At 42.7% G+C, this 27,054-nt stretch overlaps 1 pseudogene; it reads right to left on the reverse strand.

Annotated features, from left to right (window-relative positions):
* LOC119949891 overlaps nt 1–26,204 on the reverse strand; it is a 42,223-nt pseudogene extending 16,019 nt beyond the window's left edge.
* Nucleotides 26,205–27,054: the final 850 nt, after the last annotated feature.

The following is a 27,054-nucleotide window of genomic DNA, read 5'->3' on the forward strand; positions in this document are numbered from 1 at the left end:
TGACCTCATTCCAAATGTTGTATTATAGGTCTGTCAATATGCTAAGAACTCCCTTAGCTCCTCCAAATTTTTAGCTATTTGGATTTCTCTGGAGACTTTGCCTGATTTGTCACACATTTTAGGCTTGTTCTTTATTGACGTCATAATAGAACGATGATAAATTTAGGAACTTTCATAAACAAGCTGACGCATGGGTCATTCAAGTTCATACATACACACACACACACACAGGCTAAGAAGGTTTGATTTATGCATTGATAATTAGGCAGCCAGTGAGGTGTTTAGAAACTTGTTTTTCAATATCTAGTAATATTTATTAATGCTCTTTTATTAATAATTGTGATATTGAGGTCAATTCTTCCTAACTGTAGGTGGGCCAGCCAGTGAACATCTCTGCTTTTGTGGTCATGACTTTACCAGGATCCACTTGCATCATTTATTTTCATGTCCAACTCACCCCTTAGACTTTAAGCTCCTTGTGGGCAGAGAATGTGTCTACTCTGTCATATTGTAGTCTCCCAGTTGCTTAGTACAGTGCTTGACATACAAGAAGTGATCTCAGTAAATATGATTCATTGATTGACTAACTTGGAAATGAGAAATAATGTCTAGTATGCACTGAAGTATCACAGTATTGCTCCTGTTGATTACCTCATGGTCCTAGCTAGGCATTTCCAGACAAATTCTTTGGGGTCAGAGATTGAGCAGGGAGCTGCCTGGCTTTCTTAAGCTTAGCAGTCACACTTAGTGAATGAGTTTAGAGTCTGTACACTGGCTCTTCCCTGAGAAGCAATTGTTCCACTTCAGGTTTTATGGAAACCTGAGAGTCAGCATAGCCTAGTGGATAGAGCATGGTCCTGGGAGTCAGAAGGACCTGGATTCTAATCTCAGCTCCTCCACTTTTCTGCAGTGTGACCTTGAGCAAGTCACTTCACTTCTCTGTGTCTCAGTTACCTCATCTGTAAAATAGGGTTTAAGACTCTGACAACTTTGTATCTACCCTAGCACAATGCAGTCGATTTTTTAAAAAATACTTAAAGAAAAACATCACAGAATATTTAAAAACAATTTTCAACAGGCTTTCAACTAGCCCATCTCCCTGCTGAGGATGCAAGAGTTTTCAAATTGCCTAATCCAATCATTTCAAATGACTATATAACATTCTCTTAAACTTGTAATGAAGATTGTTTAGATCTTTCATTATCTGATATTAAATTTCATGCATTTGTGCACTATCATCACATCTTCCCTCCACCTCCCAAACTTCTCTTCCTCAGGCTAAGCAAAGCTTCTCCTTTCAATATTTCCTCAGATTTTTTTTTATATCTAGTAATATTCCCGTTGCACTCCTCTACAATAAGATAGCTATTTCCTTCCAGAATTGTGGCCCCACCAGCGGAGCACAATACTCTGGTTCAGAGATGTGCTGTGTATGACTTGGGGAAGAGTTTATGTAATTCCTGATTTTCCCATCTTCATGAGAAAGCACCAGAAATGAAGTCTAGATTCCAGAGTAAACAATGGACACCACTTATTATGGTCCCATTGGTGCTCCCTGAAGATAGATGCATTTTTCTGTCAAAAAAAATATTTAATATTTCAAAAACAGATTACTAATTTTTTGGCATTCAAATGAAAACTGTGAGCCCGTTGTTGGGTAGGGACCATCTCTATATGTTGCCAACTTGTACTTCCCAAGCACTTAGTACAGTGCTCTGCACACAGTAAGCGCTCAATAAATACAATTGAATGAATGAATGAATTTTCAACACAAGAGCAATTGTTCCTCTCAGATGATGAAGCAGCGTGGCTTAGTGGAAAGAGCACGGGCTTGGAAGTCGGAGGTCGTGGGTTCTAACCCTGGCTCCACCACATCGGCTGTATGACGTTGGGCCAGTCACTTTTCATTCATTCATTCAGTCGTATTTATTGAGCACTTACTGTGTGCAGAGCACTGTACTAAGCGCTTGGGAAGTACAAGTTGGCAACATATAGAGATGGTCCCTACCCAACAACGGGCTCACAGTCTAGACAGGGGAGACAGACAACAAAACAAAACATATTAACAAAATAAAATAAATAGAATAAATATGTACAAGTAAAATAGAGTAATAAATATGTACAAACATATACATATATACAAGTGCTCTGGGGAGGGGAAGGAGGTAAGGTGGGGGGATGGGGAGGGGGAGGAGGGGAAGAGGAAGGAGGGGGTTCAGTCTGGTAAGGCCTCCTGGAGGAGATGAGCTCTCAGTAGGGCTTTGAAGGGAAGAAGAGAGCAAGCTTGGCGGATGTGCGGAGGGAGGGTATTCTGGGCCAGGTGGAGGACCGTGGGCTGGGGGGTCAACGGTGCAACAGGTGAGAATGAGGCACAGTGAGGAAGTTAGCGGCAGATGAGCGGAGGGTGTGGGCTGGGCTATAGAAGGAAAGAAGGGAGGTGAGGTAGGAGGGGGTGAGGTGATGGAGAGCCTTGAAGCCGAGAGTGAGGAGTTTTTGCCTGATGCGTAGGTTGATTGGTAGCCACTGGAGATTTTTGAGGAGGGGAGTAACATGCCCAGAGCATTTCTGCACAAAGACGATCCAGGCAGCAGCATGAATTACAGATTGAAGTGGGGAGAGACAGGAGGATGGGAGATCAGAGAGGAGGCTAATGCAGTAATCCAGTTGGGGTAGGATAAGAGATTGAACCAGCAGGGTAGCAGTTTGGATGGAGAGGAAAGGGCAGATCTTAGCGGTGTTGCAGATGTGAGACTGGCAGGTTTTGGTGACAGACTGTATGTGAGGGGTGAACGAGAGAGCGGAGTCGAGGATGACACCAAGGTTGCGGGCTTGTGAGAAGAGAAGGATGGTAGTGCCGTCAACAGTGATGGGAAAGTCAGGGAGAGGGCAGGGTTTGGGAGGAAAGACAAAGAGTTCAGTCTTGGACATATTGAGTTTTAGATGGCGGGCAGACATCCAGATGGAGATGTCCTGAAGGCAGGAGGAGATACGAGCCTGTAGGGAGGGAGAAAGAGAGCAGGGGCAGAGATGTAGATTTGGGTGTCATCAGTGTAGAGATGATCCTTGAAGCTGTGGGAGTGAATGAGTTCACCAAGGGAGTGAGTTAACTTCTCTGTGCCTCAGTTACCTCAACTGTAAAATGGGGATTAAGACTGTGAGCTCCACATGGGACAACCTGATTACCTGGAGAAGCAGCATGGCTCAGTGGAAAGTGTACGGGCTTTGGAGTCAGAGGTCATGGGTTCAAATCTCTGCTCCGCCAACTGTCAGCTGTGTGACTTTGGGCAAGTCACTTAACTTCCCTGTGCCTGTTACCTCATCTGTAAAATGGGGATTAAAACTGTGAGCCCCTCATGGGACAACCTGATCACCTTGTAACCACCCCAGTGCTTAGAACAGTGCTTTGCACATAGTAAGCGCTTAACAAATACCATCATTATTATTATCATTACCCCAGGGCTTAGAAAAGTGCTTGGCACATAGTAAGCATTTAACAAATACCATCATTTCCAGACTAAGCCCCTCTTTTCCTCCTCTCCTCCCTACCCTCCCCACTCCCTCCCTCTGCTCTACCCCTCTCCCCGCCCCACAGCACATGTATATATGTACATATAGATTATTCTATTTTATTAATGTGTATATATCTATAATTTTATTTATTTATAGTGATGCTATTGATGCCTGTTTACTTGTTTTGATGTCTGCCCCGCCCCCCCCCCCCCCCAGTCTAGACTGCTGTTGGGTAGAGATTGTTTCTATTTGTTGCTGAGTTGTACTTTCCAAGTGATTAGTACAGTGCTCTGCACACAGTAAGTGCTCAATAACTACAATCGAGTGAATGAATAAATGAATGATGAGGAACAAAGGTGATACATAGGTAGGGAGGAAGAAACTGTAGAAATAGGAAAGAGGGCAGAGCTGGAATTGAGAGGGTAGATGGTGGTGGGATGGAAATGGCTAGAGAGCCAGTGACAGCAGTAGTCATGGCCATGATGACTGGAAAGAATGAGAAAAGTGGATGGAGAGGTCAAATAGATATGAAGGAAGAGGTGTCATGGAGATGGCAGTAGGAACCATGATAATAGGAGCAAAGCTATGCTAGGACAGAAGGAGAGGTGTCCAAGGAGAGTGTGCTTAACAGTGCTTGGGTGAAGAGTGATAGGAAGACTGCCAAATGACTTCTAATCCTGGCTCTACCACTTGTCTCTGTGTGGCCTTGGGCAAGTCACAGCTTCTCTGTGCCTCAGTTCCATCATCTGCAAAAATGGGACTTCAATACCTTTTCTCCCTCCCAGAGACTGTGAGCCCCATGAGGGACCTGGTGGTCTTGTATCTACTCTAGTGGTTAGTATGGTGCTTGATACTTAGTAAGCTCTTAATACCAAAATTATTATTATTAATTCACCACCGCTAAGCCTCTCTCTGTTACCCCTTCCCTGCTGCTACTCCCCTCAAATTTCTTGGTGCTGACTTTATACTGGGGCAGAGGCAGGATGATCAGAATCTCCTGTGCAGGCTTATGCATTTTGAAATACCATCCAAAATCCTTGCTGCATTGATAGAGTAGGTTTCAGTATTACTTTTAGCACAGAAGAGGACAAAATGGGGATATGATTATTGAATATGACAAAATAAAGTGCTAAGTGCAGTGCCTGGCACATAGTAAGCACTTAATACCATTATTATTATTACAACTCAAACTTGAGTTTTATTACATGCTAATATTTCCTCAGGGTTCTTTTTTAATTTAAGAACTTCATCAAATATTTAAAACCTGAAATTAGAAAACCAGCACAGTCAGGCAGATTTTTTTTCCCCAAGGCTTAAGTCACCACCCGGAAACAAGTCACGTGTTCAGGAAAGCATATGAAGGCCTGTTCTTTCATTTAGAGCTCTTGCCCCTTATGGAACCACAGACCAAAAAGTCACCTGCCTCCATCCCCCCTCCAGCATTCTCCCCTTGAAGCAGAAGGATGGATAGGGAGTTTACACTAAAAAGTACCTTCTCCATAATGCTCTTGTTTCTTTTGTTCTTATGGAGAAAGTGGCACAACTCTAGTTGTTCATGAGATAATGGTTCTTGTTGTGGGGAGGCAGGGGACAGGGGTTTCCCGGGTCCCTCACAAGGCCAGCACAGCAGTGACCTGGGCATGGGGGCCAAGGGACGTAGACAATATCACCCACTGGTGGAGTCGTGGCTGGGACCTCCTTGGAAGTCAGTCCTCCATGGCCTAGGGAGGTCGAGCCAGAGTTTCCGCCGGAGGGCCCCCTAGGGGTTCCTTCATACTAATGGTAGATGTTAGGCAATGACTACATGCCAAGTGTTATAGTAAATACAAACTAATCAGGTCGAACACAGTCCATGTCCTGCCGGTGCTCACAGTCTAGTCCCCATTTTACAGATGAGCTAACTGAGGCATTGAGAAGCCAAGGGACTTTCCCGAGGTCACACAGCAGATAAGTGGCGGAGCTGGGATTAGACTCCTGGTCCTCTTGACACCCAGGACCATGCTCTATCCGCAAGGCTGTGCTGCTTAGTAGGTGGATTAACCTTGGCCACTGATAAGGGGGATAAGGAGAGCAGGGGAGAACACAGGAGTGGTGTAGAGTGGTCATATCTGTGCCTCTTCTCAATTGGAGTACCAGGTAGAAGGGCTGAGCTGCTAATTCATGCCTCCCTGTTGAAGTGGAGGAAAAGCAACACATTGATCAGACACTATTGGTTTCAAAATTCAGAAGGATTTCCTTAAAGGCCAAATTCCATAATGATTGGTTTTATGAAACTAGAGCATACAACCACCTGATCACGAATCGAAATGTACACAGCCATCAACGTACAAGCAAAGTTTTTGTGACCACTTTAAACATGCTTGCCTAGACAGCAATGAGTCAGAGTGAAACAGTTGAAATCAAAGAGATCTATTCGACTTCATTTGAAGCAATTTTTGCAGGTTAGATCAAAAATGTGGGAAGGAAGAAGGTGGTTACTGAGCAGTACTCTTTGGATGACTGTTTGATTTGGCCTGCTTTGTTAAAGTAGGCATGTGTTCAAGTCTTGACTTTTAAACAACATCAAAAGCCTACTATGTTTGGTCTTCAATGATAAAAGTAATTTCTTTGCTTCTGTGAGTGGAAGGTTATCACCACTGCTACCCGGCCAGTTCACACAAGTTCTAACTGGCCAAGAATCTTTCCCTTAGCTCAGGTCAATGTTGCCATCACCTCTGTATCCAAGGTAATGGATGGTAGAGTATCAACCACACTTTAAACCATCAGGGTTGCAGTTATGGCCACTCAACAAGCTCTTTAGAAACACTGCATCTCCTTCAGGCTCATATTTCATTTTGTCCAAGTCACACAGAAAAGGGCATCTTCAACCAGTCTGCTCCTGTACATCTTTCAGAAGCATCTAGACAGTTGCAGAGGTGAAGCCTTCTTCGGATAGCCACGCTAAACTCACCACTATACTGTAAGCTCCCTGAGGGTTAGGATCATGTCTACTAACTCCACTGTACTCCTTCAATCTGCTAGAATTTCCTGGCAGCATACAGCCTCCTAAGCCTCATAATTTCAGATTGGTGAACATTGCAGCCATACCAGTATTTACAATGAAACTAAATTTGTAGTACCTTCACTCCACGCCAATTAATCAGCAGTATTGAGCAACTGACAGCAAATCACTGTACACATTTGTTTCTGCTCCGCAGTGTGTGTGGTAAACACAACTGAAGAACATATATTGTATTCACAGTGCATGGATGTTGGTATCCCATTTTCTACATATTAACAACAGTAGGTTGGTTCTAGAGTTACTGTCTCTGGGAAACATAATAGTAATAATAATAATAATAATAATAATAATGGTATTTATTAAGCACTTACTATGTGTCAAGCACTGTTCTAAGCCCTGGGGTAGATACAAGCTTATCAGGTTGGACATGGTGAGTGTATTTTGAGGTAGAAAATACTAGGTTGAAGCAGTGCATGGCAGATCTAGCAAGGCCAGGCTGCAGTACAAAAGCAGTGTGGCCTAGTGGAAAGCACATAGGCCTGAATGTCAGAGGACCTGGCTTCACTACTTGCTCCCTGTGAGATCTTGGGCAAGTCACTTAACTTCTGTGCCTCAGTTCCCTCATCAGCAAAATGGGGGATTCAATGCCTATCCCTCACCTGCTTAATGTGAGCCCCATGTGGGACCTGAGTATCTACTCCAGCCCTTAAAACACTTCTTGGTATGTAGTAAATGCTTAACAAATATCACAGTTACTATTATAAAACATAACCTCTCTTGTAATATTCCTAGCCATATAAAAAAGTTATGCCCACCTAATACTAATTCTGAGACTTTTTAGAGTTCCCTGAGGATAAATCTGAGAGTAGGGTGCCCTACCCTTTTTACCTGTTTATGAATTTGCAAGAAAATTCATGCTCATAACCCAAGTAATGTTTGAACCAAAAAACCTGAGACCAAAAAGGTAAATAATGGACATCCCTCTTTGAAGTAGCTTATAGCTGAATGAACCTGAGGTCTTTTTCCTATAGTCATCATTATCATCAATCGTATTTATTGAGCGCTTACTATGTGCAGAGCACTGTACTAAGCGCTTGGGAAGTACAAATTGGCAACACATAGATACAGTCCCTACCCAAAGTGGGCTCACAGTCTAAAAGGGGGAGACAGAGAACAAAACCAAACATACCAACAAAATAAAATAGGATAGATATGTACAAGTAAAATAAATAAATAAATAAATAGAGTAATAAATATGTGCAACCATATATACATATATACAGGTGCTGTGGGGAAGGGAAGGAGGTAGGATGGGGGGATGGAGAGGGGGAAGAGGGGGAGAGGAAGGAAAGGGCTCAGTCTGGGAAGGCCTCCTGGAGGAGGTGAGCTCTCAGCAGGGCCTTGAAGGGAGGAAGAGAGCTAGCTTGGCGGATGGGCAGAGGGAGGGCATTCCAGGCCCAGGGGATGATGTGGGCCGGGGGTCAATGGCGGGACAGGCGAGAACGAGGTACGGTGAGGAGATTAGCGGCGGAGGAGCGGAGGGTGCGGGCTGGGCAGTAGAAGGAGAGAAGGGAGGTGAGGTAGGAGGGGGCGAGGTGATGGACAGCCTTGAAGCCCAGGGTGAGGAGTTTCTGCCTGATGCGCAGATTGATTGGTAGCCATTGGAGGTTTTTGAGGAGGAGAGTAATATGCCCAGAGCGTTTCTGGACAAAGATAATCCGGGCAGCAGCATGAAGTATGGATTGAAGTGGAGAGAGACACGAGAATGGGAGATCAGAGAGAAGGCTCTTTCCTTCCACAGTTAAAATGTCGAGCTAAAAGAGAAGGGAGATTCCAATAGTAGTACATGAGAGGTTTTCTGCTAACTACTGAGTTTATGGGGAGTAGCTCCTTAAAACATGTAGATATCTATATATCTATAGATACATATCTATATATTTTCCACACGCTTGTACATCTACGTGAATTATTTACCTTTCACAACTAAAATGACTCTCATGGCAGTGAAGTTTATCCACACATGCAGATGAGCTGAAAATTCCAATGCATTCCTCACATGCACATGTGAAGACTGTCCTTTCTGTGACATTGCATTTACTTATGATTCTGCCTCATAATATTAAATTTACCAAAGTCTCTGATCATCATCAACCATTACTGTGCTTATTGAGTGTATTTTGTGCAATGTGCTAAATTATACTGTGTTTCAGGCAAATTCCATGAAGGCTGAACAATTATTTTATTTGATCAATGTTGAAATACAATTTGAATAATCCAGACAGCACCCACTACATCCTCCAGAATAAGGGTTTACTTGTGACTTATACAAATAATCCTCAACTCTCAATTTACCCTTAATGTAGCTTGTACCTCTACTAGTGAAGTGGAAAATTGAGTCAATCAATCATATTTATTGAGCGCTTACTGTGTGCAGAGCACTGTACTAAGTGCTTGGGAAGTACAAGTTGGCAACATAATTGCAAAGAGGTATTTTCCCAGAAAAATCAATCTTATTTATTGTGCACATTTTAACAATGGTATTTAAGTGCTTACTATGTGCCTGGCATTGTACTAAGTGCAGGGGTAGATATAAGATAATTGGGTTGGACACAGTTCCTGCCCCACATGGGGCTCATGTTCCTTATTTCACAGATGAGGGAAATGAGGCACAGAGAAGTTAATTTGCCCAAGGTCACACAGAAAACAAGTGGTGAAGCTAGGATTAGAACCCAGCCCTGTGTGTGCAAAGCCCCCGGCTAAGTGCTTGGGAGAGTACACTATAACAGTTTGTAGACATGCTCCATATCTACAAGGAGCTTACAGTCTCGAGAGGGAGACCAATATAATGTATATGTACATAACCTCTGTGGGGCTGAGGGTGGGGTGAATAAAAGGTACAAATCAAAGTACATGGATGCTGCAGAAAGGAGTGGGAGAACAGGAAATGAGGACATAGGCAAGGCCTCTTGGAGATGTGGTTTTGATAAGACTTTGATGGTGCAGAGAGTGGTCTTCTGTCAAATGGTAAAAGAAGAGGACATTCCAGGACAGAAGCAAGACATGGATGAAAAGGTGGCAGTGAGATAGGTGGACATCAGAGGAGTAAAGCGTGCAGGTCGGTTTGTTGTAAGAAATCTGAGAGGTAGGAGGTAGCAAGGTGATAGAGTGCTTTAAAACCAATGGTAAGGAGTTTCTGTTTAATGCAGAGCTGGATGGGCAAGGACTGGAAGTTCTTGAGGAGTGGGGACACATGGACAGATTACTTGTGAAGAGAAGTGATCCAAGCAGCAGAGTGAATTATGGACTAGAGTGGGGAGAGACAGGAGGCAGATAGGTGAGCAAAGAGGCTGATGCAGTAATCAAGGCAGGATAGTAAAAGTGGTGGCAGTTTAGATGGAGAGGAAAGGGAAGGTTTTAGTGATGTTGGGAAGGCTGAACCAACAGGATTTGGTGACACTGAATATGTGGGTTGAATGAGAGAGATTTAATTATTGCAGAATTGCTTAACTCCATCACTCTGCCTACAGTGGGGCAGACCCTTTGACACACCTGTTCCTCTGCCTTTTTACATTCCCAGAAATCTGACTAATGCATATTCTGTTCTCTTAGCCAAGAAAATGGCTCTGTTCTTTCACGTATCTCAAATAAGGGTGTCACATTGAACCTGAACTGTTCTCTAATTGTAAAGAACTACTGAAAATGAGTTTTCTCATTCAACTTTGAGATTTCTAAAACTAAAGACTCCCCTTCAATTGCCCTTCCTACTTTTCATTTTTTTCTGATTATCATTCTTACATTTCAGCATTTATCATCTTTCTAGAATCGACTAATTCCCTAAATCTAGTGAAGACAATCTCTGGCATTTTTAGCCACAGTTCCTGGTTCAAAAGAAATGCATCATGAAAAACTCACAGAAAAGCAAGTTCCATGGTCATTTGACAGAACACAAAGTTGGTTGAGATATCAGGTGAGCCTTACTTCTAAGTGGACAGCTTTTATGAAAAGAAAGAAAAATTTAAATTTCATTTAAAAGATTTATCCCTTCCATTTGCATTTCACCCAGCCAAATTAGATATACTTGATCAAATAAGACAATTATGCTTTGGTTGTAATGGCAGAAATAGGTCACTATTACAAATAAAGTGTGGCATACATTTTCTTAAACCTTTATGTGATAAAATTTACAGAGAATTTTTATTTATTGTAGGATACTCTGCTGTGTCTGTCACTGGATGCCTGTTAGCTTCTGTTCTTAAACCTAGAAATACAGGCTTTCCTATTTTTCATTGCAGTTTGTGACTTTTGGGACACTTGTACTCCCTGACATCCCTGAAAGCCAGTGATAGCTGTGGAAAAAAAAAAAGCCAAAGCTAATCCAAACCACAAAGCTTCTAAAGTGCAATTAAACTGATACAGATTCAGAAGTGAAATCACCCCGCCTGCAACGTTGCTTAGTTTCCTTACCCAAGTGTATATTATGTTATGTGTCCAGTGAAAACATTTGCAAGGTTGATTAAACATTCACTATAAGTCTTCAAGTCCTAATGGAGTGATGAGAACTTCATCCCAAAATTTCACACTTGGGGCAGTATTACTGAATATGAATATTGGTGACGTAAGCTACTATGCCACCTGTGCTTTACCAGAGAGAAAACTGTTTCCTCTGATCTGTATGCAAGCAACCTTTGAACAATAAGTGTTCTTTTCTGAATACAAGCAATTAGGGATGTCGATCAAATCAATGTGGGAATTCTCCTTGTCACTCAATGCCTCAGCAAGTCCACTCTCCCTCTACTAAGCACTTGCTTTTCCAACCTAATGCTGATCCTAAATCTTGGACATTATTTGCCAGAAATGAGGCTTGTCAAGGGCCAGCTTGGGATCTTCAGCCGCCCTGTGATGGGGCCAAAAGGGCTTCCCCTATGTTCCACTTGATGTCACTGTCAAGCTACATATGCACACCAATAAAAGAGTGTTTCTCCTCCACTACAGTGGCTTTGTCACAGCTCCTCTTTCAGTGTTCCCTGAATTGAACAACCTCAGCAGCTTGGTTACAAGACTATCTCAGTGATTACTAATAGAATACTTCCAGGCCACTAGCATCTTGGCAAAGGGTAACAGCACTGTCATTTTTGAGAAGGGCAGTGGGGTGGCTCTCGGAGAAGTTTCATCATTGCTATCTTTGAGAACTCCAGGCCACCATCTATGGAAGGTCCCACGTGACTTCCCCATCTAAAGGCCCTGAGGCAATGATTTATTGTGCAGCAAGACCTAGTGAAGAAAGATCAGGGCTGGGATTCAGAGGAGCTGGGTTCTAATCCTGGCTCTGCCACTACCATGCTTGGTGACCTTGGTCAAGTCACTTCACCTCTCAGTGCCTTAGGTTCCTTATCTGTAAAATGGTGATTTCTCCTACTCTGTGAGCCCCATGTGGGATGGGGATTATCTGACCTGATTATCTTGCATCTACCCCAGTGCTTCATACAGTGCTGCATACATAGTAAAAAAATGTCACTACTTATCATGGTTATTGTACTTGCTGTCTGAAGTTGGCTCTGTCCTCATTAGATGTTTTCCCCATCACCAATTGTGTATTAAATCCAGGCCTGTGCAACCTATGCTCAAGGATGTAACAAGGGACCTGGAATCTGGAGTCAGACTACGCTTCTGACACTCTTGGAAATTCTTGCAACTCAGCAGTCAGAGAACATAATCAAGAATCCTTAAAATCACTCAAACAGGAGGCTCCTAAATACTGGTGATTGTGCTTTGGAAGCCCGTAGATGGAAGAATCACAGATGATCGTGAACTGGTTCTCAGACTCAGCAGAGCACTATAAATTAATGTCTGATGAAGACTGAGGTTATTTACCATCCTGCACCCCCTTCTCAGGGTCACACTTGGAGAGTTTCCAGTACTCTATAATAATAATGATGGTAATTGTTAAGCACTTACTATGTGTGAAGCACTGTTCTAAGCACTGGGGGGTTACAAGGTGATCAGGTTGTCCCACCTGGGGCTCACAGTCTTAATCCCCATTTTACAGATGAGGTAACTGAGGTACGGAGAAGTTAAGTGATTTGCCCAAAGTCACACAGCTGACAAGTGATGGGGTCAGGATTAGAACCCATGATCTCTGACTCCCAAGCCTGTGCTCTTTCCACTGAGCCATGCTGAGTCTCAACTATGGGAGGAAGAGTCAAGCAGGGGCCTATCCATTCCATTCCTAGCTTGGCCAGTGGGAAGTAATCTACTAGAAGTCAAAACTCACTTATGCTTGACATCAGCGGCATCGGAGAGTTGAAGACATTGACTCAGGTTTTCTGCACGGAACGAAGCAATGGTAAACCACTTCCATATTTTTACCAAGAAAACTCTATGGATACACTACTAGAAACATTATAGATGAGGTGGAGCATTCTGGGAGAGATGTGTCCACAGCATCGCTGTGGGTCGGAGATGACTCGACAGCAGAAGATGAGACAAGACCTAAAGAAGGATTGAAAGGACTAGCAGTTAACCCATGCTGTCTCCTGCACTCGTACTCCCTGCCTGCCCGCCACCCCCACCATGTCATTCTGGGGCCTCTGTCCCAATCTGCCTTACTCTATCTACGTGGGAGAGACAGAAGCAGTGGCTGCAGCAGCTTGGCACCATCTCCACAGAATGTAGAATGCTGGGAAGGCCGCAGCTGTGGCTAAGCCTGTTAGACTCTGAAATTCTGGCCTAGTGGACAGAAACCGGGCCTGAGAGCCAGAAGGTCATGGGTTCTAAGCCTGGCTCTGCCACTTGTCTGCTGTTTGATCCTGAGCTAATCACTTCACTTCTCTGGGCCTCAGTTACCTCAACTGTAAAATGAGAATTGAGATTGGGAGTCCCATGTGGGACAGAGACCATGTCCAACCCAATTTTCTTGTATCCACCACAGCACTTAAGTATACTGCCTGGCACCTAGTAAGCACATAATACCACAATTATTATTATCAGCTTTCATTTTATATTCCTCTTTGTCCTCATCTTATGTCAACTTTATGTTTTTATTGTTTTTTCTCCTTATGTTTGTCGTCAGTCCCCTTCCCCAGAGTGGGTTAGTGGAAAGAGCATGGGCTTGAGAGTCAGAGGTTGTGGGTTCCAATCCCAACTCTGCCACTTGTCAGCTGTGTGACTTTGGGCAAGTCACTTCACTGTGCCTCAGTTACCTCATCTGTACAATGGGGATTAAGACTGTGAGCCCCATGTGGGACAACCTGATTACATTGTATCTACCCCAGAGTTTAGAACAGTGCTTAGCACATTCATTCATTCAATTGTATTTATTGAGCGCTTACTGTGTGCAGAGCACTGTACTAAGTGCTCAATACCATTATTATTATATTCCCCCACTTGTTTTTAGACTGTGAATGCCTTGCTTCACTGTCGCTTTTGCTGCCTACTGTGCTTAGGGTTTTCCCAGTGCTTAGTACACAGTAAGCACTTCATAAATATTCTTCCTATTACTATTAAAAAAACCATACGAGGAACCAATACTAGCCACACATTTTATATGCACATACTATGAAAGGAATTGTCAGTTATGCATTGGGTTTAGCCTCATTTGCACATATCAAGTCTCAGCATCAGTAGTAATAATAATAATAATGATGGCATTTGTTAAGCACTTACTATGTGCAAAGCACTGTTCTAAGCGCTGAAGTAGCATCATCATCCAACTAGAAGGATAGCTACATATACATAGTGAAGCAGTGTTGCCTAGTGGAAAGAGAGCATAGGTGTGGGAGTCAGAGGACCCAGGTTCTAATTCAAGATCTTTCAATTGTCTGCTGTGTGACCTTGGGCAAGTCACTTCTCTGTGCCTCAGTTTCCTCAAATGCAAAATGGGGATTCAAGGCCTGTTCTCTCTTCCTACTTAGATTGTGAGAACCACAATGTGGGACAGGGACTGTGTCCAACCCAATTTGCTTGTATCTACCCCAGCACCTAGTACAATCCTTGGCACACAGTAAGCCCTTAAACACTACAATTATTATTATTATTATTATTATTATTATTATCATTGTTAACAGAGGTCTTGTTTTGTATCTCCTTTTATCCCTCTTCCACTGTTACCCAGAATGGAGAACTTTGTGACAGGGCCTGGGATGCCCTATAACTGTGTTTTGGAAAAGTTTAAACTTTGACACTTGTACAAATACCTCCCTTTTAGATTCAGAGTTTCATTCTGGGGAGAACTTTTACAATCAAGTTATGAACCTCTCAAAATAAGCAATAGCACTATAAAGGCTGACAGACCTTAAATTGCAATTTATGGGCAGAAGCACACAGCAAGATTAAAATGATTTGGAAATGTCTTGTTTAAAATACACTTAAGCCAGACAAAACAGATATTGATATTCTCATGAAGCTTCTGAGAGAGAAAAGTGTCTTAAAGGCATCTCATAGCACCAGAATATTGTCCACCGTATGGCACACAACCACAGGAGGTGGGATGAAGAAGTACATCTGAATAAACAATTTAATGCTCTCTTTGTTTCATGTTCATTGCACTTCTCACTTATAAGCAGGCAGTGTAAAAATCTCCCATGTGCAACCCAACCCCACAGCACAGTCCTGTTGGACCCAAATTCGCACTACCCTACGATTAGAATAATATAAAATATCTGAGGTAAATGGCATAGTTCTCATGCGAGAGTGTAAAATGATTATAGTAATGATATTTTCTTTCATTCCACATTAGTTGTGTGTAGAGAAGGGTGTTATCTGTGATAATAGAAAAATCTATGGGAGTCCACATAACACGACGTGATAGAAACTGGGTTGTGAGATCAGTCTCGCTACTGCTACAAAGGACTATAATTAGAAATATGCCCTATATACAATCATTCCCTACCACATGCCCTAAGAAAAATGTAGTGCCTTGAGGGGGTACAAACAACCCTCAAATTTACATCTGCTGCATTAAATCTTATTGTGGCATGTCAACTCACAACATAAGTGGTATGTAATCTAATTTACACAAAACTATGAAATATATGTTTTGGCCATCCATTTCATTCATGTGGGTCAAAGCAAACAAAAGTAAAAACAGTGGTTTGGTAGAAACCCTGAATTCATTCAATGTATCTTCAGAAATTAACACAGAGGGACAAAGCTTTTACCTCTGGATCAATGGGGAGGCCTCCACATTCTACATGTGGGACTGAGTGTGCATGGAGGTTTGTGTGGCTGTGGTGAAGGAGGGTGGGGGGAGAAATAAGTGATGAGGGAAAATGCAGTGGTGAGGAGACAATCATTAGGTAGTGAATACGGAAGGAATCACCTCCTCTTTCCCCACACAGGCTACATATTTCCAAAGGCAGTCCATTATTCTATAATAATAATAATGTTGGCATTTGTTAAGTGCTTACCATGAGCAAAGCACTGTTCTAAGCGCTGGGGGGATACATGGTGATCAGGTTGTCCCACGTGGGGCTCACAGTCTTAATCCTCATTTTACAGATGAGGGAACTGAGGCTCGGGGGAAGTTAAGTGACTTGCCCAAGGTCACACAGCAGACATGTGGTAGAGCCGGGATTCGAAACCATGACCTCTGACTCCAAAGCCCAGGCTCTTTCCACTGAGCCACGCTGCTTCTCTATAATTCTGGTGTACAGGATCTATGTTTAAAGAGACTATCTTAAAAATCAGTGGAGGTGGAAATCTAGGGAAACTCCTCACGCTCAGTTAACCACCAAAATACCAGGCACATCAACTTTAAAAAAAAATGGTATTTGTTAAGTGTTTATTATGTGCTAGGCACTGTACTTAGCTACGGGCTAGATGCAAGATAATGAAGTTGGACACAGTCCATGTCCCACATGGGGCTCATATTCTTAATCCCCATTTACCGGATGAAGTAACTGAGGCAGACAATTTAAGTGACTTGCCCAAGGTCACACAGCAGACAAGTTGTGGAGCCAAAATTAGAACTCAGGTCCTTCTGGCTACCAGACCCCAGCTCAAGAAGATGAACAAAAGATCCAAGCAACAGCTAACCCAGTTAGGGAGAGCTCAGAATGAGTGCTTTATTAATCAGATATGTTATTATTGCTCCAGAGCCAAGATCTCTCGTGAAACATTGTTATCAAATAAATCAATATCTTGCAAATCCTAATAAATGAACCCAGCCATGATTAGAAATGTACTGCAGTTTACTAAAGCAACATCTTGACAAATAATCCAACAACCCCTTGCAAACCCCTAGATGGATGTCCATAATAATAATAATGTTGGTATTTGTTAAGCACGTATTATATGCTGAGCACTGTTCTAAGTGCTGGGGTAGATAATCAGGTTGCCCCATGTGGGGCTCACATTCTTAATCCCCATTTTACAGATGAGGTAACAGGCCCAGAGAAGTTACGTGACTTGCCCAAAGTCACACAGCTGACTAGTGCCAGAGCCAGAATTAGAACCCATGACCTCCGACTCCCAAGCCTGGACTCTTTCCACTGAGCCACACTGTTCTCTCAATGTGGAGAACAACATTAAGCATAAATGCTACAGAGAAGTACTGTGGTCTTGTAAAAAGAGCAGGAGGCTGGGAATTAGAAGACCTTGGTTCTAATCCCAGCTCTGCCACTTACCTGCTGTGTGACCTTGGGCAAGTTGCTCAACTCTTCTGTGCCTCAGTTTCCTCATCTGAGAAATGGGGATTCAATCTTATTCCCATCTACCTAGAGACTGGGAGCCCCATTCAGGACATGGACTGTGTCCAACCTGATAATTTTGCATCTATCTCAGTGCTTAGGACAGGGCACACTGTAAATGCTGAAATACCATTAAAAACTGCATAGGGCATCTCACCTTCGGTGGTAAGATTGAACGTTTTCAACATCAATTTTACAATGAGTTGCAGGACAACATTTGTATGTTTTATTGGGTGATGATGTGGCTTGGGAAGGTAGAAAATAAAGGGGGAAACTATGGAATTATGCTGAAATCAACCAGTGACAGGTGAGCAGGCAGAAACTGCTAACATTGGATGAGACTGGGAGATAAGAAAGGAGATTTATTTTAAAGTCTGTGATAAATGGGATGAGATAGCCATCACTTTAGTTAAGTGGTTTGATTTTTTTTTAACTTGGTGAGAAACAGGAAAAATAGACTGTTCTTGTGGAAATTCAGGCTTGAATTGTTATGCAGGTTACAGGAGAGAAGCAAAACTTAACTGGGGATCTTGGAAGAAAAGCTGACCTATAATACAGTTGGAGGACATTGGTGGATAGAATTACTTGTCTATCAGGAATTGCTCATTTACTTTTCAGTTTCAACGTTTCAGAGGCACCAGTGACATGAATGCGCATGTTGGGACGATCTGACAGAGCCTGGCATTTTTGTCAACATCCAGTCAGCTTCAGACTTGAACACTGACGTCACAGACACAATTGTGCCTACTGAAGTGTGTTTCTAAGAACCTAAAGTGATTGGTGAAAATAATTGTCATCTTGGTAGTAGCCATATGAGTTAACTATTTTTCAGAATTTTATATGGGCTTGTCCATCTCACAAAACACCCTAGGTAGTTCTTTGGTCAGGAAACATCCCCACTGATGGCATAAGCCCCAGTAGGCATTCTTCAACTTGCAGAGCCAGAACAAGAACCCAAATTACCTAAATTCCCAAACCTGTGCTTTTTAACTGGATATGTGGCAGGGCTTAATACTGCTTAAGTTACTCTCTGTATTAGTCTGGGATGGTCTTAGATGCCATGACAACCTATGGCCTAAATGGTATGGATTCAGAAGAAGTTCTGGGGTTTGACTCATCCAAAGAGCTCACTTGCCATGGTATCATCTAAAATAGAAATTTACAAATGATTGCATCCCTAACTGCCATCTTCCACTTTTCTCTTTCTGATGGTTCCTTCCTCTCAGGGTCATACCTGGAGAGTTTCCAGTATCTACCAATCCCAACTACAGGAGGGAGAGCCAAGCAGAGGCCTACCCATTCAATTCCTAGCTTGGCCAGTGGCTAATGAGTGGAAAGAAAACTGATACAATCAAAACTCACCTGTGCTGGGCAGCAGTGGCATGGGAGATAGTCGAGGGCAGAGACTCATTTACCACGTGGAAGGAGGCAATGGTAAACCGCTTCCATAGTTTTACCAAGAAAACTTTATGGATATACTACCAGAACGATTGCAGACGGAAGTGGGACATTCTGGGAGAGATTTGTCTATGGTGTCACTATGAGTCAGACACGACTTGACAGCATGACAACAACAACAATGGTTCCTTTCCCACTGCACTCAAGCCTGCTCAAATCTTCCCCACAATAAGTTTTCCCCACTGTCCCCCCACCCCAAGCTATTGCCCCATCACCCTGCTTCCATTCTTGTCCAAATTCCTGGAATGGATTGCATACATCCCTGCCTCTCCTCTCTTCCAACTCCTTTCTTCATCCACTACCATCTGATTTCCAACCCCCTTTACTCCAGTGATATTGCATTAAGGACACCAATGACTTTTTCCTTGCTGAATGACCTCTACTCCATAATAATTTTCCTTGACCCCTCAGGCTCTTTTGACACTATGGACCCTTTTCTCCTCCTCATAACACTATCTAATCTTGATTTCACCCTCATAGTTCTCTCCCAAATCTCCCCCTACCTCTCTGGTTGTGCTCTCAGTCCCTTTCTCTGGTTCTTCTTCCAGCTCTCATCCCCTATCTGTGAGTATACCTCAAGATTACATTCTGGGTCCCCTACTCTTTTCATTTTATACTCACTCTCTCAGGGACCTCACTTGCTCCGATGGCTTTAGTTACCAACTTTATGTGGGTGACTCCCAAATCCATCTCATTAGCCCTGACCTCTCCCCTTATTGGCTCATACTTTCACCTGCAAGCCATGATCATATGGGTGACCAGAATACACTTGAAATAATAAACAAAAATCTGCACTCATCTTCCCTCCTAAATTCTCTCCTCCACCTAACTTTCCCAATGTAACTGACAACACCACCACCTTCTTCCTTGTGTCCAAAGCCCACAACACTTGCATTATCCTTGATTTCTTGCCCTATTTCAACTCTCACATCAATCTATTGCTAAACCCTGCTGGTTTTTTCACCACCATATTTCCTGGATCTATCCTTTCCTCTTCATGCAATTACCTACTGCCCTAGCCCAGACTGTGAGCCCACTGTTGGGTAGGGACTGTCTCTATATGTTGCCAACTTGTACTTCCCAAGCACTTAGTACAGTGTTCTGCACACAGTAAGCACTCAATAAATACAATTGATTGATTGATTGATCACAGCTTGATGACTGCATTGGCCTCCTCAGTTATCTCCCTACCTCCAGTGTCTCCGCCGTGGAAAAGATTACATTTCAGTAGGGGAGACAAGTGTATACCGACACAGTCAGCTGAGATGGACGGAGAGAGAAACAGAATAAATATTCCAGCATAAAATAAATGATTAATGCAGCTTTAATGTGCCATATTTAAAAAAGCTACCTTTACAGATAACATTTATAAAAACGTGTTTCATTTGGGAGCAGTCTAAGCAGTGTAGGCAGCAAAGCAGATTAGTTCTCAGCAAACAGTACTATGATCTGCCTTCTGAGGCCTCTCCTAGTAATGTGAGGCAGTTCTTACCTAAGTGGATCATTTTACCCTGATATAATCATAGGTAAACAATTCCAAAAATTTTTTCCACACTGTCAAATTATGCCACTACTTCCAGAGGAAGAACACGTGCGCCATCTCCTCTGCCAGCCTTAGGGCTGGATATTTTGACAATATCCAATTTGGAAACAAGTGTTGCCTAGTGGAAAGAGCACGAGCCTGGAAGTTAGAGACCCAGGGTTCTAATCCCAGCTCTGCCAGTTGCCTGTGTAACCTTGGGCAAGTCACTTAATTTCTCTGTCTCAGTTTCCTCATCTACAAAATGGGGATTCAGTACCTGTTCACCCTCCTACTTAGACTGTAAACTCCATATGGGACCTCATTATCTGGTCTCTGCCCAAGGGTCTAGTACAGTGCTTGGTGTATAGTAAGTTTTTAAAATCCATATTCATTTTTATTTTTTTGGCTTCAGATTTGCCTGCTGACAAATCACTGAGACACAACTGCGATTCATGTGCGTTTCTGAAGTTCCTAATGCACTAATGATCATTCTGATGCTAAACCATAAAGGATATACTGAACTTAATTTACCATAGACTTAATCTTTAATTTTGATAGCTAAAGCACACAACAGGCAGGTTTTCCTGATATGAATGTGAACAAGCTTTATAAAACTGATCATAAGTATTCATCTCATGTTTCATTTGAACATTTAATATATTAGCTGCTTTCTAATTTGTAATTGTAAAGTAAGTTACTGGGACTGGAATGTATTTATTGTACCTCTCAAGTACAAGCGGTTCTGGGGATTTAGTTTCTGCAGAGAAGTAAGTATATAGTGAATACCACTGGGTATATAAATAAGATTACAATCCTTGCTTCATGGAAGTAGCAGTCTCATGCCAAAAATCTTGTGGGTATATTCATTCAATTGTATTTATTGAGCGCTTACATCTTCAGCATCTCTCCAAATGAGAAGGAAATAGTGGAAGAAATTTGACAGCATTGTTTAACCAAAGCTGCCAACCAAGGGTACACTGGTGAATGTAATTTCTGTGTGGATTAATGAGAATAGTTTCAAACAGAGCAATTTTTTTCTTCTGGGCTTGTAACTAATTTAGGAACATATAGAAAAGTCAAGGTATTTCCATGGTAGGGTAAATTGAAAGTACACTTTAGAAATTCTTACTCATTTATTAGGTATTTCCAAAGTACTGAATTTTTTTTGAATTAAAGAGACTGGATATGTGTTGGAGAGTTTTGAGGCAGAGATAGTTCTGTCAAAAATGAGTAGTTCAGATGTATGAATTCCTTACTTTTTTAGGTATTCCAAGTGCAAAACTCCTCATTTGTCAAGTAAAACAGTCAAATATTTTTGCAGATGGAAAAAATAGGGCATTGAAGTAGGTTTTAGTTTAGCAGCCTTTATGTAGACATTGGTCATGATACTTGGAAAGTGTTCCCTATTAACCTTCTGTCCTTCAAATACTGTGTGTGTTGTGTGACTTTAGGCAAGACACTTCACTTCTCTGGGCCGTAGTTACCTCATCTATAAAATGGGGATTGAGACTGATCCCCATGGGGAGCAGGGACTGTGTCCAACCCGATTTGCTTGTATCCAGCATGGTGCTTAATCCAGTGCCTGGCACATAGTAAGCACTTAAATCCCATAATTGTTATTATTTTTATTATTACAAAGGACAGGCCTGGGACTCAAGACCTGGGTTCTAATCCCACCTCTGCCACCTATCTGCTGTATGACCTTGGGGAAGTAACTTCACTTCTCTGTGCTTCAATTAACTCATCTGTTAAATAGGAATTAAGACTGTGAGCCCATGTGGGACATGGACTGTGTTCAACCTGATTAGCTTGTATCTACCCCAGTGCTTAATACAATGCCTCGCAGAGAGGAAGCACTTAAATACTTTAAAAAAAAAATCCAGAAATCTGGATTGGTCATGTGATCAATTTAAGGGTTTGTTTCCATTCTAGAGTGAGCCTGGAGATTTGAATTTATCCCAATAATGGTGCAGACCCATAGCTATACCTGACTACAACCCAGTCCTGCTGGCAATCTTCCAGACCCAGGATAATCCAGAAGTGAGTCAGACCAAGGAGAAATTCCCCAAATATTTTACTAAGCGTTATCCTACCAACCTGGAAGAATTACGGTAAACTGTTACTTAGTATATTGGATACTTAGACACAGAGTAAAGTTGTCCTTCATTTGGAAGATGACGATGCTGACAGTGAGACTGTATATCTGAATATGAGTGTCCTTGGGAGAGAATCTCTGCCCATGAAAATACAGAAATACATCTTTTCTAGTTCCTTGTCATTCAATATGTCTGAGAATTTCAATCAAATTTATTGAGCACTTGTGTGCAAAGCACTTGGGAGAGTACAACACAACAGTATAACACAGTCCCTGCTCACAATGAGCTTACACTCTAGAGGGGGAGACAGACATTGATACAAATAAATTACAGATATGTACATAAGTGCTGTGGGGCTGTCAGAGGTAGTGAATAAAGGAATTAAGTTAGGGTGAGGCAAAAGGGAGTGGGAAAAGAGGAAATGAGGGCTTAGTCATGGTAGGGCTCTTGGAAGAGGTACACCTTCAATAAGGCTTTGAAAGTGGGGAAAATACCTGTTGAATATGGGCAGTGAGATAGATAAGATATATAGATAAGTATATATCTATATAGATAGATAGATAAGTACAGTGAGTAGGTGGGCATTAGAGGAGTGAATGGTGGGGGCTGGGTTGTAGAAGAGAAGTAAGGTAGGAGGGGGCAATGTGATTGAGTGCCTTAAAGCCGGTAGTAAGGAGTTCCTGCAGATGGCACCTGGAGTCCAGCACTCTGGGTGAGGGCCAGTCATCCACAGCTGAGACAGGAGGATGCCCACAGCAGCTCCCTGCTTTGCAACAGCTCCACTCCTACCTCTGGCCACAGCACAGGGGCAGCTCACTTCTCTCTTCACAACTGCTGGGGCTGGTGTGCAAGGGTGCCTATGTATGTATGTATGTGTGTGCGCGCATGTGTGTGTGTGTCCATGCACGTGTGTGTGTGTGTGTGTGTGTGTGTGTGTGTGTGTGTGTGTTGGGGGGGGTGGGGGTGGTCATCTAGACTGTAAGCTTGTTATGGGCAGGGACCGTGTCAGCTAATTCTCTTATATCATACTCTCCCAAGCACTTAGTACAGTTCTCTGCACATAGCATTCAATAAACACCATGGATCGATCATTTGAGAGACAGGAGGCAGGGAGGACAGCAACAGGCCCAATACCATAATCGAGGTGGGATAGGCTAAGTGCTTGGATTAACATAGTAGTTGGGATGGAGAGGAAAGGGCGGATTTTAAAGATGTTGAAGGGTGAACCAAAAGACGATGATTAAAAGGGGAAAGATATGCCCTTTTGCCAATAAGACATATACTTGAGTTGTTTTTTCCAGTAGTGGTGATGGTTTGTTGAGAGCATCTACAGTCTTTTGCCTGCTCCTGCTGTTTCCAGCAACCAGTAGGGGGAATGGGCACAGCCTGTGGTTTCACAGGACAGAAGAACTGAGACAAACAGCAGCAGCCCATTTGAGAGCCATCCCTGAGTGTGATATGAAGATTGACTCAGCTTGATACTCAGATTAAATATGATACTCTGAGTGGGAGGTGGGGCTGAAGAGGCTGCCCTTTTCAGCTTTCTTGCTGACAAGAGGAAAAAGAAACCCACAAAGAATAATATCCTTAGATATGTACTATATGACCTAATAAATTGAATCCAACTGTAAAGGGAGTTCTTTTTAAATGAGCTACTTTTACTAACACCCACTAATGTACAGAAATCCACGATATAGCCTGTAAGTGGCAGTAGCCTCTGTGTTGAGCTTTTGAGATCATCAACAACGATCTTAAATTAGGATTTACTAATATCCAGGATAAGCACTATTATTGAGCAATTATCCCTAAGTGAGACCCAACACGGGTGTTGGTGTTATGATCAAAGGAAGACCTGCTGAGAATAGCAGTATAAGGTTGCCAAGAAATCTGAGTTAGAGACATGATCACATGTCAACTCCAGCACCTGCATCACATTTATTATTGAGGCTGTTATACAACCACTTCCAAGTTACCCAGTGATTTTCTGCTGTCACCTGTCTCTTAAAATGAAAATATATATTTTAATCAATATTCTAAATGTGTAGATTATTCATACAACCGTTAGTCTGACTTTTAGAACAAGACACCTGATTTTAAATAATGAGAGCTTGCCAGTGTTGACAACATCTGAGTGCCTTTTTACAATCTTCATAACATTTGCTCAAGTACAGTTCATTCTACTGGTAAGCTAATATTCAAAATAGCTCACAGATTGTGCTAAGAAATTTTCATATACATTTGAATTTTCAAATATTCCTCATGTCATAAGAAGATTCAATATGGAAACAGAAATGGGGTATCTGTGAGAGCTAGGCTCCCACTGAAAGAAACTTTGGTAAATAAAATCTTAACTTAGCCTTGCAAATCATTTTCAATGTCATTAGTCAGTCAACACTGATCAAAAATCCATGCTCTTTTTTGCTGGTAAGATTCTAGCTCTCCTCTCAGGGTTGTGAATGGAGAGTTTCGAGTACTCTATCAGTCTCAACTATGGGAGGGAGAGTTAAGCAGAGGCATATCCACTCCATTCCTAGCTGGGGCAGTGGCTAGCGAGTGGAAGGCAATCTGTTACAAATCAAAACTCACCTGTTCTGGGTAGCAGCAGCATGGGAGAGAGTCGAGGGTGGAGACTCAGGTTTTCCACATGAAAGGAAGCAATGGTAAACCACTTCTGTATTTTTACCAAGAAAACTCTATGGATACACTACCAGAACAATTGCAGATGGAGGTGGGGCATTCTAGGAGAAGTGTGTCGATGGCGTCACTGTGGGTCAGAGACAACTTGATAGCAATAGTAGATAAGACAAGATTCTAGCCAGAATCTTTTTAAGCAGATGAATAAAGAACATAGTCAGCCATCCACTATCTGAATCACCATGTGGCTTCTGACCAAAATGCAGCACAGCAGATCAAATCTTTGCAGCATAACAGATAAAAGAAGAAACCTCAATATATGAGCTGAACGAGGGTGAACTGGTGGTGTGTGGTGAACTGAAAGGAGGCATACAAGTTAGGAGTGGAGAAGAATTGACTTGAAGACATGGTAAAGCACAATTGCAAACCATGTCATAACAGGGTACAGAGGTCACTGTAGTGAATAACCCAGCCTGGAAGGCAATTGGGAGAGGGGTTTATTTAAATGGTATTTATTCAGCATTTACTATGTGCAAGGTGTTGTTCTAAGTGCTAGGGCAGATATAAGCTACTCAGGTTGGACGCAGTCCATGTCCCACATTAGGCTCACATTCTTAATCTCCATTTTACAGATGAGGTGACTGAGGAACAGAGAAGTGAAGTGACTTGCTCAAGTTAACACAGCAGACAAGTGCTGGAGCTGGGATTAGAACCCAGGTCCTTCTGCCTCCCAGGCCTATGTTCCATCCACTCGGCTATGCTGCTCTCCTTGTACAAAGGCTGAGCTAATTTTGGGATTCCAAGATGTAGACTTGAAAATTATGATAACCAATAAGTCAGTGGTATTTACTGAGCACTTACTGTGTGCAGAGCATTGTACTAAGTGCTTGGGAGAGTACAGTATGAGAGAGTTGGTAGATATGATCCCTGCCCACAAGGAGCTTACAGTCTAGAGACATGCTCTGCATGGGATGAACTCATTGGTAAAATGGGGATACCTGGTCTCAGATTGTAAACCTCACATTAAAAAGGGATTATGTACAGTCTGATTATTTTATATATATATATACGTACATATATATAAATACACACACACACACACACACACACACACCCACACACACACCCACACACACACCCACACCCCCCCCCCCCCCCCCCCAGTGCTCAGTTTCTGGTCTTGCATGGGTCTTTTCAGCCACACTTACATACATGGATAGAAATTTAGCAACATCTAAAATGGAGGACAATGAGTAAATCCCCCATCCTAATGCTATCTCTCTCACTTTACCTGTCATGCTCCCTCTTCCCTTTCCCTTGTCTTGTCTTTCCCCTTTCCATGACTAAACTCCTTGTGGGCAGGGAACATGTCTCCCAAGTATTATTGCACTCTTCCAAGTGCTTAGAACAAGGCCCTGCACAAAGTCCTCAAATACCACTGACTGATATCGAACATCCTCTATGTGCATATCTATTCTCTAGATGTAGATTTGGGAATCATCCACCGAGAGGTGCTAGTTGAAACCATGTGAGTGAATGAGTTCTCCAAGGGAGTGGGTGCAGATAGAGAACAGAAGGGGACCTAGAACTGAATCTTGAAGGACTCCCACAGTTAAAGTGAGAGGTAGAGGAAGAACCCAAGAAAGAATGAGAAGGAGTGGCCAGAGATATAGTAGGAGAACCAGGAGAGGACCATATCAGGGAAGCAGAGGTTGGATAATGCTTCCAGGAGAAGCGGTTGTCAATAGTGTCAAAGGCAGCTGAGAGGTCAAGGAGGATTAGGATGGAGTAGGGGCCATTGGGTGTGGCAAGAAGGAAATCATTTGTAACTTCTGAGAGGACAGATTCTGTGTGGAGTGAATGGGATGGAAGCCTGATTGGAGGGGGTCGAGGAGAGAATTGAAGGACAGGAATGAGATAGTGAGTGTAGACAACTCACTCAAGGAATGGTAGGAGGGAGATGGGGAGATAACCGGAGGGAGCCGTGGCAACAACTCCCTTGGTGACCTCATTCACTCCCATGGCTTCAACTATCATCTCTACGCTGATGACAGCCAAATCTACATCTCTGCCCCTGCTCTCTCCCTCCCTCCAGGCTCGCATCTCCTCCTGCCTTCAGGACATCTCCATCTGGATATTTGCCCACCA

Source organism: Tachyglossus aculeatus, chromosome X1 (genome assembly GCF_015852505.1).
Source record: "Tachyglossus aculeatus isolate mTacAcu1 chromosome X1, mTacAcu1.pri, whole genome shotgun sequence".
NCBI classification, from domain to species: domain Eukaryota; kingdom Metazoa; phylum Chordata; class Mammalia; order Monotremata; family Tachyglossidae; genus Tachyglossus; species Tachyglossus aculeatus.